Here is a 12,500-nt window from a genome sequence, read left to right on the forward strand (position 1 = left end):
CCCAGTCTGACCTCGACCATTTATCACAGCCGCCATAAACCCGTCCACCGCGCATCGCCATCACCGCCAATCTATAGCCGTTCGCCTGTGTTAGCGCGTTGCTGTGAGTGCTACTGTTGTGTGTGTGTGTGTGTGTGTGTGTGTGTGTGTGTGTGTGTGTGTGTGTGTGTGTGTGTGTGTGTGTGTGTGTCACAGAGATGTAGATGGCTGTGGGAAGTAGTGAGGAATTGGACGCTGATTGGTAATGGTATTGGCATCAAGGTCAGTTTTGTTATTTGAAAGTGCCCCGAGGTTTACACACACGTACTTGCTCATTACTGTCGTTTCTTCTCTGAATATTATAGTTTTTTTATTTTTTTATCTTAGATTGGATTTAAAGGTTGCTTGGAATGTGTTCGTGGCTTTTTAGCAAAATATGGTAAGCTGTGCGATTTACAAAGAAACTTTACATTTTATTGAACATTTCTTTTATTGAGTTGCATTTTTCTCAGTATTTATTCAACAGTGAAAATAAATACATATATAGAACCATTATTAACTGGTATGCATTACTAAAAAAAAAAAAAGAAAAAAAAAGAAAGAAAGATCATATATTTCGCGGTTTTCTTACTTATCGACATATGTGTCCATATATCACACACAAAGCAGCTCAGCCGGCGACACACCCTGCCGCTGTCCACCACCACCACCGCCACCCATCACCACCACCACCAGCAGCCCCCACAAAGGCATCCACAACGCCAAGAAGAACGATCCTATCCACATTAACGGAGTGAAAAATCGCAGTAAATTCATGAAATCCCGAACAGCTCAGTAACCACGGCGGGTGATGGATGAAGAGTAATAAGATGGTTGGTGATACCCGCCCTGCCCGGTGATGGATAGATTCACTCTCAATTTTGCGAGTTGATGGAGGGAGGACAAGGGTCGGGATAGACACAGCCTGTAGACGGAGATTGACGGGATGGGGTCCTTCACGTGTTGCGGACAGGTAAGGGGCGCGTGGGAGCCAGGTGGCAGGTGTTGAGGGCAAGGGGCGGATGAGCAACGGTGAGAGAAAGGGTAACGACCACACCTGGAAGTCTGGCCAGGTAAATATATGGAAAGGGACGCCGCAAGAACATGAATATTACTTTACAAATACGCAAGTAATTAAATGAGGGAAGAATAAATAAAGGAGAAGAAAATTATATAATGTACTGTATATAGGTTAAATTAGCTTAGGTTAGGTTAGTGTACAACTAATATATAATAAGATGTAGAATATAATTTTGTAGAAATCCATATTATATTACATTTTTTTTTTTTTTTTTTTGTGTGTGTGTGTGTGTGTGTTACTCACACGAATATTGAACTATGTATGTCTTTTTTGTATTTGCATGTATAATGTATAATGTGTATATTATGGAAATGTTACAGAAAAAAAACTGAAAAAATGGTGAAAAAACATGTATGATAATAAAATGTGCTTTCAAATAAAAATGTTTTGCATGGGTGGATGTAACTTTTTCTGTTTGTATATTTGTGTGTTTGTGTGTGTGTGTGTGTGTGTGTGTGTGTGTGTGTGTGTGTGTGTGTGTGTGTGTGTGTGTGTGTGTGTGTGTGTATATATATATATATATATATATATATATATATATATATATATATATATATATATATATATATATATATATATATATATATATATATATATATATATATATATATATATATATATATCCTCCTCCTCCTCCTCCTCCTCCTCCTCCTCCTCCTCTCCTCCTCCTCATCTTCCTCATCCTGGGACACATGGGATTTAAGGAACATATCACCGTATTCCCTGAATGTCGTAAAAGGAGACTAAGAGGGAGGGGGCAAGGCACTGGCCACCCATCTCGTGGGAGTTTTACGTTCTCTCTGAAGAAGATGTAAAGTTGTCTTGTAATTTTCATGTAGTTGGAATGTTTTATTGTATTTTTTAAATGTATTTTTGTAGTTCAGTTTATTTTGTGATCGTTAATGCTTGTTTTTATTTAGATGGTACTTGACATTGTGAGAGCGCAGGAGTCCACATGGTGTTTGTGGGTAGACCGGGGAAAGAAATACGAGCTTGTAAAGTTACGGTGACTTACTAGTGGAGTAATGTCCAATATTGAAGTTTAAAACATCTAGAAATGTGGATTACGACTCTAACATCTATGAAAAGAATTTTCACTACACCTTATGTTTCGACACGTACTACACTTTGGGTAACACTGTGTGAATGATATTAGCAGGTATCGCACAAGACAGGATGGGACAAGATAATTAATTGTATGTCAGTATCAATGTATTTAGGACATATCAATCTCAGATGCTGCCTGTTTTTACATACCCTAATTCCCCTAATACATGATATACATGTTATTTATTTTCCAATCATGATAAAGAATTTCAGTCCTTCCTGCTTCCTGTGGTGTGTCCTGAGTATCACTTAAAATGTTATTACACCGCAGGCTCAGCGGAAGTCCATCATCACATCAACACATACATATATCATTTAACTTCGCGTGCAGGAATTCCAAAACTCAAGTACTTTACCAGTTAGTATTTTAATGTTTTTGTGGTCAAGAATTTCTCTAACATGTGAAGAAAAATGTGCTCAAGATGTATTTGCTAAAGAATGTTCACTGTATGTCACCACCTGTGCTTTCATGTTTCCATATCAAAAATATCTCAGTTGTATGTGATAGAAGTTGAGCTGTGTACACACACACACACACACACACACACACACACACACACACACACACACACACACACACACACACACACACACACACACACACACACACACACGGCACTTACCTAATCTCTTGAGACCTCGACGCCCACATCTTGGCACACGCAAACATGCCCACAGGTAGTGCCAGGTGGCTGGTGTGTACCTGGGCTCACCTGCAACACTCACCTTGATTATTGTCACCCTCCCCCCCTTCCTCCTGCCGGTGGGGTGATGGATGACCGGTGGCCGCACACGGATAAGTGTGATGGATTACTGAGCGAGATGGATAATGTCTCCGGGATACATGTTTGGAGTTTATTAACGATACAAAAATAGAAGTGGAGGCACTTTGCGAGGAGGCGAAGCAAAGTTCCTGCTGCAGGTAATAAGCGGAAAATTTATTGTCGTGAAATCCTTCCTTATTTTTATAGTGTTTTTTTCTATTTTTTTTCTTTTACAGTGCGTGGAACGAACTTTAAGTGCGTTGCGCGGAAACCATATTTGAACTCGTAAAATTCGTAGATGAAATAAGAATAAGAGGAACGTGGGAATGTGAGCAGGCGAAAGAATAGGTGGCGGAAGATAAGGAGAGGGAGAGAGATGACGAGAGAAGGAGCGGAGGCGAGGTGACAAGGAGGTGAAAGACGCCTCGCCCTCCTCTCATGTCTGTCACGAGGGATTTTTCGTGTTTATTTATTTATGTGACGCTTTCTTTGGGGTCTCGCGTCTCTGCTCGTCCCTCGGGTCCCTCCTGTCTCGGAAAACAATGCGCCACTCTTGAAGATGTAATGTTTTCTTTGTTGCTCACGCTATACTTTTATCCACCTTGAGAGTTTCGGGTTTTGTGAGTGTTGTGTTATATTCTTTACTGGTTTTCTCACACGGACAGGATACATTTACCATTACCTTCATATAGACTTACAAACGCTGCTTTTTGTGAGCTTTAACATCCTGGCTTTTCTATGAGGTTGTCTCGGTGAAAAGACTCAGAGTCCTCTCAAAAGAACCCATAGAGATATTGCTCAGGGGAAACCATTATGAGAAAGAGCTGAGTGAGGCAGCCACACAACACTGAGTCGCGGTGGCGGGCTGGCAGTGTAACGTGGCGTCCCTCGGTATCATTAGTATCAATATTCTTCAGTCCTCTCAGCCTCCTCTTAGGGACGCGATAGTAGTGTGTGGAGGGGGGTGATGAACCGGAATGGAAAAGGTGATTCACAAAAAGAGGGGAGAAAAAGAGTTAAAGTTGTAGCCAAAGGGAATGCTGTCTCCTGTGTTTGCTAAAAGGTTAATCTTCCTTTCATTTCATTTCAGGTTCAAAGAAATGCCAGATCGAGGAAGAAGGGCGAGGTGTTGTGTTCATGTAGCAGGTCGTGGCGCCATCTTTTGCTGTGAGGATGAACTAGACTACAATGGGTGACTGGCTGAGATAACGTTCATTTTTTGCTTTTATTTTGCTCTTTTTATAACCCTAGAGTTAAGGACGCTGGCTTTTTCCTTCTGTGTTGTTAAATGAGGTGTTTGACATATGGGTGTAAGCAGTCAGATTGATGAATAGAAGCACTGTGTGTGTATGGATGTGTGTGTACTTGTATCTTTTACTTCAGGACCTTCCGTATGTTTCTTTTTCTTTTTTCCCTTTCCCCCCCCCCTCTCTCTCTCTCTCTCTCTCTCTCTCTCTCTCTCTCTCTCTCTCTCTCTCTCTCTCTCTCTCTCTCTCTCTCTCTTCCTTGCCATTAACTTTCCTCTCAAAGACCCTCATGTGTCTACCTGCTTTGTGTATTGAGTGGAATTCTAAAGGATTTTTGTGGGCAAGTTAGGTTATATTTGGTTGTCTGTCTGAATTGGTAGTATTGTTATTCCATATTAGTGATTTTATTTCATATACATTAATCACGTGGACATCCGAAAGTCACACATTCGCACAATATAATCCGTTATTTATGTTCATCATATTTCGTATTTCACTATTCCTTCTTTCCTTCTTTGGCCAATTCAGAACTAGATGAAAGATGTTATTATATTATTTTCAAATCTTACTTACTCTTCCTTGTACGTGCTCTTCCTCCCTCTCATGCGTGGTCATTCAAAGTTAAATTCTTACCGCCAAGAATCATGGGTTTCGTGTGTGTCATTCCACTCTTTGCGCTTCATTGCTCAGCGACACTGCGATTCACGAGGGGAGTCCGTCCTGGACACCAGAGATCATCCATGGAGGGTGAGGAGCCGTGAAGGCCCCTCCTGACCCAGACAGGCTGAAGTGCTAGCGGTGGGGAAGGTAAAAAGGAAGACGGGACTAACAGGAGAAGAGTGACGGGAAGAAAAGAAAAAGGAAGAGGAAAAGGAGGAAAGTATAAAAGAAATGATGATACAGGTTTTCTTGATAATAGTAATAATACTTATAACAAGTCAGTAATAGCAGTAGTAACAGTAATAATAATAATAACAATAACAATAATAATGATGATAATAATAATGATAATAATAATGATAATAATAGTAAAAGTTATAATAATATTAATGATAATAACAAAAATAATACTGGTTATAATGATAATAGTAAAAATAATAATAACAATGACAGTACTAATAATAATAATAATAATAACAATAATAAGAATAAGAATAAGAATAAGAATAATAAGAAGAAAAAGAAAACTGGGAGAAAACGGCAACAGTGCCAAAGAAAGAGCAGTAAAGAAAAGATAAAGAAAAGAAAAGAAGAAAATGAGGAGGAGGAGGAGGAGGAGGAGGAGGAGGAGGAGGAGGAGGAGATAGCTGCTAACACGTAGGCAGAAATATATTGAAGGGAAGGAAAACGACAGGTGTCACGGATATGAGGAAGACGAGAGGAAGAAAAAAGGAAGAAAGGAAGGAGGTGAATGAATGGAGAAAGGGAGGGAAGAAGGTCGGAGGTAAGGAAGGGAGGAGAATGTAGTAGAATTATGTTAAAAATAATGTAAAACTCGAAAATCATAATCGAAAATTGAAATACGTAAATGGAAAAAATAATATTATTTTCCGCAAATTAGCCGACATGAAAATATGTCAGAGAGAGAGAGAGAGAGAGAGAGAGAGAGAGAGAGAGAGAGAAGGAGGATTGATGAAAAGAGGAGGCTGGAGAGAGGGAGTGATGGAACGAAGACGAGGATCAAATGGATTCAGCGATTTCTAAACAGAGTGACCAGCCAGACGCTCAGAAACGCCAGTCTTTCTCTCTCTCTCTCTCTCTCTCTCTCTCTCTCTCTCTCTCTCTGGTTCCTGATGCTGCGTTTGTCTTCTTTCTCCTGAGGTCTTTTCTTTATTCTCTTATGTTTGTTGTTTTATACACTTGCTTTATTTAGTGGATTTTTCTTTTTTTTTCATTTTATCTGAGACTTGTATGTTTAAGAATGAAATTGTCTAAGTATAGTCTTTAGTATTTGCAGATAAAGCGATGAATAGGTAGATAGATGTCTAAGTTGAAACGTTAACATAAGAAGGAAGGTATTTTTTGTCTTTTCATTCAGTTTTCATGAAGTTTCACGCAGATGTTGACTAGAGTGTAACACACACGCACATTCACACACACACACACACACACACACACACACACACACACACACACACACACACACACACACACACACACACACACACACACACACACGTGAAAAAATATGAAAGGAAAACGTCATATTTCATCTGCTTTGGTGCATTCTTTCATATGTTTTCTTTCTTTTTCTTACAGCAGAGCATTGCAGATGGTGATAGCCTCGGGAAAACCACCTAGAACCCTGCAACCCACATCCAAGCCACCTTTCAGCCTCCACACACCCACCTACTGCTGCACTCCACTCTGCCACCTGCCCCACCCTATGGCCGCCGCCCCTTCGCCTTTTTATTCACACCCGTAAACTACCCTGTATATCCGGGCTTTTGTTGCTTTCCTCAGAAGCTCGTTTCTACAGGTATCTTGCGGTTGAGAGACACTTCTACCAGACCTTCTGCAGGTACCTTGCCCTCTCGTGACAAGGCTTTTTGGAGAATATACTTATACTTATATTTTTTTTTCAATCGTTATAAAATGTGAAGTCCTTAATTTTCAAGTTGAGTTTTTTTGTATAGAAAATATTTGTTGTATATGTTTTTGATTTGATGTGAAGCTTAATATTGGTTTGTTGATATTTGCTTGTATTGAGGTATATGTGTATACTTTTTTTTTTTTTTTTTTTTTGACAACTGAAAGACTAGTAGTTAAGCTGTTATGGCAGGCTCTGATATACGTGTGTTTGGTGTGAATCTTGTACAGTATCCACGGAACGATAATCTTGCCTGTTTTGTACAATATTGTCTTAGTGTGATTCTTGTCTCTTGTGTACAATTTTGTCTTAGTGTAATGCTGCTGTTGTAGGTCCTTAATGTGGACAGGCTTTGTTTGTAATTTGAAATAAAATGAACAAAACTTTGCATTCGTTACTCGATTTATTAATACAAGTGTACAAAATTATATTGCCGCTGGGAACGATTCGTGAAGGTACATCGTCGGCGGTAATTTTCTCGTAGTTCTTAAAAGTAAACGAAGTAATAGCATGTAAATGAAAGGCAATAATCTTTTCAAATCAATTCTCTCAGTGATGAGTAAGAGTGCACTGTCCTACATGCATCCGCCGGGAGCTCAGTGCTACTATGCATTCAGGGAAACAATATCCTATGTTACGCAATCAGAGACAACTTGCCGCGGGACAGTTTGAATATAGAAAACGGGATCCCATTTTCTTAGAATTATTAAATTTCACTTGTTTTTGCTTTAAATGCTTTCAGTGAAATCTAATTATGATACAGATAATTTTTACATCGATTACCTTTACAAACTGCATTACATTAGTATTCAAGTACAATCATTCATAATTTCACATAATGAAACGACCTCTCATCTGGCAACGCAAGTCCGAAACCTTGTCGCAGTGGATCCTAGCAAAGTGCACGTGTGTGACAATATTCTTGTGAATAACCTGACTGCGCACGTACCTCGTCACTTGAGGCTGCGCTGGTGATCAAGGTAAGTCATGAGAGTCTGGACGTCAATACGAGTGAGGAGGAGTGGTGAGAGGGTGAGTCAATCAGTGAGTGTGAGACGATTAATAGGTACTGCCAGTGAGCGACAGGACCACATGCCATGATTCCTACCTCCCTGCCTCCACAAATCAAGTAACACGCACTTTACTATTGTCAAATGTCTCTTGGAGCTTTGCATGATTCACGATATTGAGGAAAGTTCACTGATATACCTTGAACAGTTAAGATGTGCCAAATGTAAGAAGTTATGAAAGAGGACAACAAACAGAAACAGGTAAAGTAAGGTCTGGCAACAAGACGCAAGATGACCCACCAATCAAGGCATCGCTCTCCAATGTACTAGATGAGGATAGGCGACTGGCAGGTAGTGATTAGGCAACCCTGGTGTATTGCACGTATAATAGTCTTAAGTTGTCCTTGCCGTTACTTGATGGAGCAGAGGAGAGTTGAAGAGAGGACAAAGGAGGTCGAGGCAGGGGTAGCGACAAGCGGCGGGGAGGTGTGGGTTACGTCACATTACGTCATCACACTTAGCACCAAATAAGATAGTTGCGTTGTTTCCGTGGCAGTAGAAATAAGTGCTGCAGTACAAGGCTTGAGCAGGCTAACTTTATTAACCCCTTCAGTACTGAGACACATTTTTTACCTTGAGTTAGAAGATTAATAGCAAGTCTTTACTATTTTAATCTCCACATAAGTTTCTGAAGCTGTATAAAATCACCAGGTAGTAAGAGAAATAAGTAGGAAAATGTGTCGTGGTTTTGAAGAGGTTAAGAAGGGTGAGGGGACAGGCCAGGGGAATTATTACCGTATGAAAAGTTTATGTAAGAGTGGGTGATTGAAGGAGGGTGTCAGGGAACCATTAAAGATTTAAAAGAAAACGTGGGAAGGGGAGGATACATTACGAAGACCATGGGGGACTAAAAATATGAGTAAGGTAATAGGGTGCGTGTGTAGCGTGCAGTGTCTGTGGCGTCACGGTGCTTTTGTCACACATTGCAGCTCCCTCTGCTCTTGGTTCAGTCAGCTTGCAGTCAGTTCGCCCATGAGGGAATCGTTAGTTTTGATCGTCAATTTGATTTGTCTGGAGGGTGCCTGTTTAATCTCTGAAACACTTTGATTGGCTACTTGTAAGATGAATTTGCCTTAATAAGTCGTTTTATTAAATTATGTAAGAGTAAAATCTGCTTTGATTAAACTAATCAGCTTCGTCGGATAAGTTTTTTTCTTTATCAATTTTCTTTAATCAGGCAAAAGGCTAGATGGTTTTCAATTATAGCATAAAGAATTACATCATCGGATGCATCGATGTACATTTGTTATAGCCCTATTAGTTGCAACATCCTTGAATTTTTTTTCTTTTAGAAAGTCCAGTGGGACAGAAATTAATTATATTGATCGAAAGATGGATGGATGAATTAATAGATAAGTGAATATATAAAGGAAATGTGATATAGTCTAGGTTTCTGATCAGTGAGGAAAGATTCAAGCTGTTATCCCGGTAAACTCTAATGTTAAGAGTCTTGTTGGCCTATGTATTTGTAAATCCGTGTTAGAACAGTTAGGTTAATCTTGGAATGTTGATGGTGATTATTAGACAAAGTAATTATTTTGTTGAGAATAAGATTGCTTTGATACAAATTAGGCTCTGAATGATGAAGAACATTTCACAGTTTCGCAGGGCAACGTAAAATGTATGGCGGGAGTCACTTTGATTCCTCGCTTTGATATCTCGAGAAGAAAGAAGTTATTGCAATGGTTTTCTTCAAGTGGGTCAATTCGCTCTGGTAGCAGTTCCGTTGGCTAGGATGGAACCATATTGGCTTCCACGAGTGACAGACTGACCATGTAGTTGAGGTCGAGGACGTCAGGTCTTTGGCACAGCTTACTAGTCAAGCCTGTTTCCTTAGTTAGGTCAGGGATCATTGTTTCGAAAGCGTCTTTTCTGAGACAGTATGTTTGTTGTTGTTGTTGTTGTTATTACTATTATTTTTATTATCATTGTTATTAACATTCTGACTAGTGGTAGTAATGGTAGTGGTAGTAGTACTAGTAGTAGTAGTAGTAGTAGTAGTGGTAGTAGTAGTAGTAGTAGTAGCAGTAGCAGCAGCAGCAGTAGCCATAGCAGTGGAGTAGTAGTAGCTGTAGTAGTTGTAAAGGCTATATTATTATTATTAGTAGTAGTAGGAGTGGTGGTAGCAGCAGCAGTAGCAGTAGTAGCAGTAGTAGTAGCAGTAGTAGCAGTAGCAGCAGTGGTGCAGTAGCAGTAGTAGTAGTAGTAGTAGTGGTGGCAGTGAAGCAGTGGAAACAGTAGTAGTAGAAGAAGCAGAAGCAGTAGTAGTAGTAGTAGTAGTAGTAGTAGTAGTAGTAGTAGTAGTAGTAGTTGTAATAGTAGTAGTAGTAGTAGTTGTTGTAGTAGTAGTAGTTGTAATAGTAGTGGAAGTTGTAAAAGTAGTTATAGTAATTATAGTTGTTGTAGTTGTTTTTGCTGTTGTAGTAGCAGAATGATGACCATCCCCATAATAATAATGATAATGATAATAATAATAATAATAATAATAATAATGATAATAATAATAATGATAATAATAATAATAATAGTAATAACAACAACAACAATGATAATAATAATAATAATAATAATAATAATAATAATAATAATAATAATAATGATAGTAATAATAATAATAATAATAATAGTAATAACAACAACAAATGTGATAATAATAATAATAATAATAATAATAATAATAATAATAATAATGGCAATGCCAATAATGATAATGATAATAATGAGAAGTAATTTTTTGTATTAACACTATTAGGAGTTACATAATATATGGTGGTGGTGCAGTACTGAAGCGGGGCAGTCTTAGAGCGGAGTGTGAGTTCTTCCTAGGCGGCGAGGGCTCGTGTACCCCCAGCAGCTCATAAGGTGCCTGGGATGAGAGGAAGGAAAGGAAAGGCGTTGAGGGATAGAGAAGGTCCTAATGCTGTGGGAAGGTAGAGATGGTCTTGCCTCTTGAAATGAATTTGTATCCATAAATGTCTTGATCTAATTCACGTTTTGTATTTATGGATATGTTGTGTTATTCTATTTTCGTGTTCGTGTTTAATGGTATCACGTTTATTATTTCATATATTTATTTATTTTTTTGTCAGTACATGTCCTTTGCTTTAGATTTAACACCATACATTCCTCTTTTCCGTCTTCCTTCACTTTCCATTAGCTCCCCCTTGCAGTCCTCCTCCCGTTCTCCCCCATCGTGTTCTTAATTCTTCCTGCTCCTCTATAATTCTTCCCTTCCACTGTTCCCCTCCTGGCAAGCCTTATCAGGGAAGCTGCAGCACCGCTCTGCACAAAGGAAAACAGACTGCCACCTTCCTTCGTCGGCAGGAAACAGCCGGGGAAAGAGTAATAAAGACAGAAATGAAGGTTCACGGGTAGGCGAGGCTTCTAATGAGAGAGAGAGAGAGAGAGAGAGAGAGAGAGAGAGAGAGAGAGAGAGAGAGAGAGAGCGAGCATGTGTAGTGTTCTGTAGAATGTAACTCGCCTACACGACGCTAGATGGCAGGAGCTGACGGCTTGCATTTTTCTTCCATTTTCTTTGACTTTTCTCCCTCAAATCCCCAACTGAGGAGTTCTCCCGCATCCCCAGCACCAGATATCAGACCACCACATTACCTGACGAGTGGAAAAAGAAAGCACGACGGTCTGATTTAGCTGGCACGAGCGGCGGGGTGGAATCAAGCGTTCCCTGGCAACTGAGAGGGAGGGAGAGAGAGGGAGAGCAAGAGGAAGAGAGTGCCAGAAGCACAGCCGCCATTGACGCCTGACACTGGCTGAGCGAGGCTGTGCGGGGCTAGAGAGAGAGAGAGAGAGAGAGAGAGAGAGAGAGAGAGAGAGAGAGAGAGAGAGAGGTTTTATACACTATTCACACACACTCGTAATAGTAACAATATTGAGTTCACATGAGTATAGTTGAAAATTATACCTATAGTTTATTATATATTTTTTTTAGTACATTACAAGGCCTCGTCCACTACTCTCTCTGTGTAGCTTGGGAGGGCCACGGAATTTATTGCCATAGTAATATTCATTAGTAATTAATTACTACTATGCATCAGCGCATTAATTTGAGTTACTATTTATCATCAAGTGACGTTTTGAGTTTTAATTGAAAATGGGAAATTCTATTGAAATGGTCACCTTTAATTTAGTAACCTGTTGGACATAAGGATGTAAAGGCAATGTCCCTCTCTCTCTCTCTCTCTCTCTCTCTCTCTCTCTCTCTCTCTCTCTCTCTCTCTCTCTCTCTCTCTCTCTCCTCAAATCCTACATACTTTTAGGATTGTGAAGGATCTCGCTTTATGTGTGTGTGTGTGTGTGTGTGTGTGTGTGTGTGTGTGTGTGTGTGTGTGTGTGTGTGTGTGTGTCTGTCACACACACACACACACACACACACACACACACACAGAGAGAGAGAGCTAAGTCGGTGTATGTTTAAGTGCCAAGGTAATATCACAAGCTTAGCACGTTCATTGATTATGAACAAAAACTGGCTCACTGAGAGGGACGCACGTTACAACGCACTTCAGGCCATCGATCAAGTGAATCTCTCTCTCTCTCTCTCTCTCTCTCTCTCTCTCTCTCTCTCTCTCTCTCTCTCTCTCTGTGTGTGTGTGTGTGTGTGTG

At 39.8% G+C, this 12,500-nt stretch overlaps 2 long non-coding RNA genes across 2 annotated transcripts in view; both read left to right on the forward strand.

The window, feature by feature from the left end:
• LOC123499402 overlaps positions 1-4,376 on the forward strand; it is a 70,911-nt gene extending 66,535 nt beyond the window's left edge. Inside the window, exon 4 of the long non-coding RNA XR_006672973.1 lies at positions 4,061-4,376. This is a non-coding gene — a long non-coding RNA (uncharacterized LOC123499402). The remainder of the gene's footprint in view (positions 1-4,060) is intronic.
• A 3,316-nt stretch (positions 4,377-7,692) lies between these two features.
• The window catches only part of LOC123499175, a 197,357-nt gene continuing 192,549 nt past the window's right edge, over positions 7,693-12,500 (forward strand). The window contains exon 1 of the long non-coding RNA XR_006672904.1: positions 7,693-7,787. This is a non-coding gene — a long non-coding RNA (uncharacterized LOC123499175). The remainder of the gene's footprint in view (positions 7,788-12,500) is intronic.

The sequence above is a fragment of the Portunus trituberculatus genome, chromosome 49, assembly GCF_017591435.1.
Source record: "Portunus trituberculatus isolate SZX2019 chromosome 49, ASM1759143v1, whole genome shotgun sequence".
In the NCBI taxonomy this organism is placed as follows: domain Eukaryota; kingdom Metazoa; phylum Arthropoda; class Malacostraca; order Decapoda; family Portunidae; genus Portunus; species Portunus trituberculatus.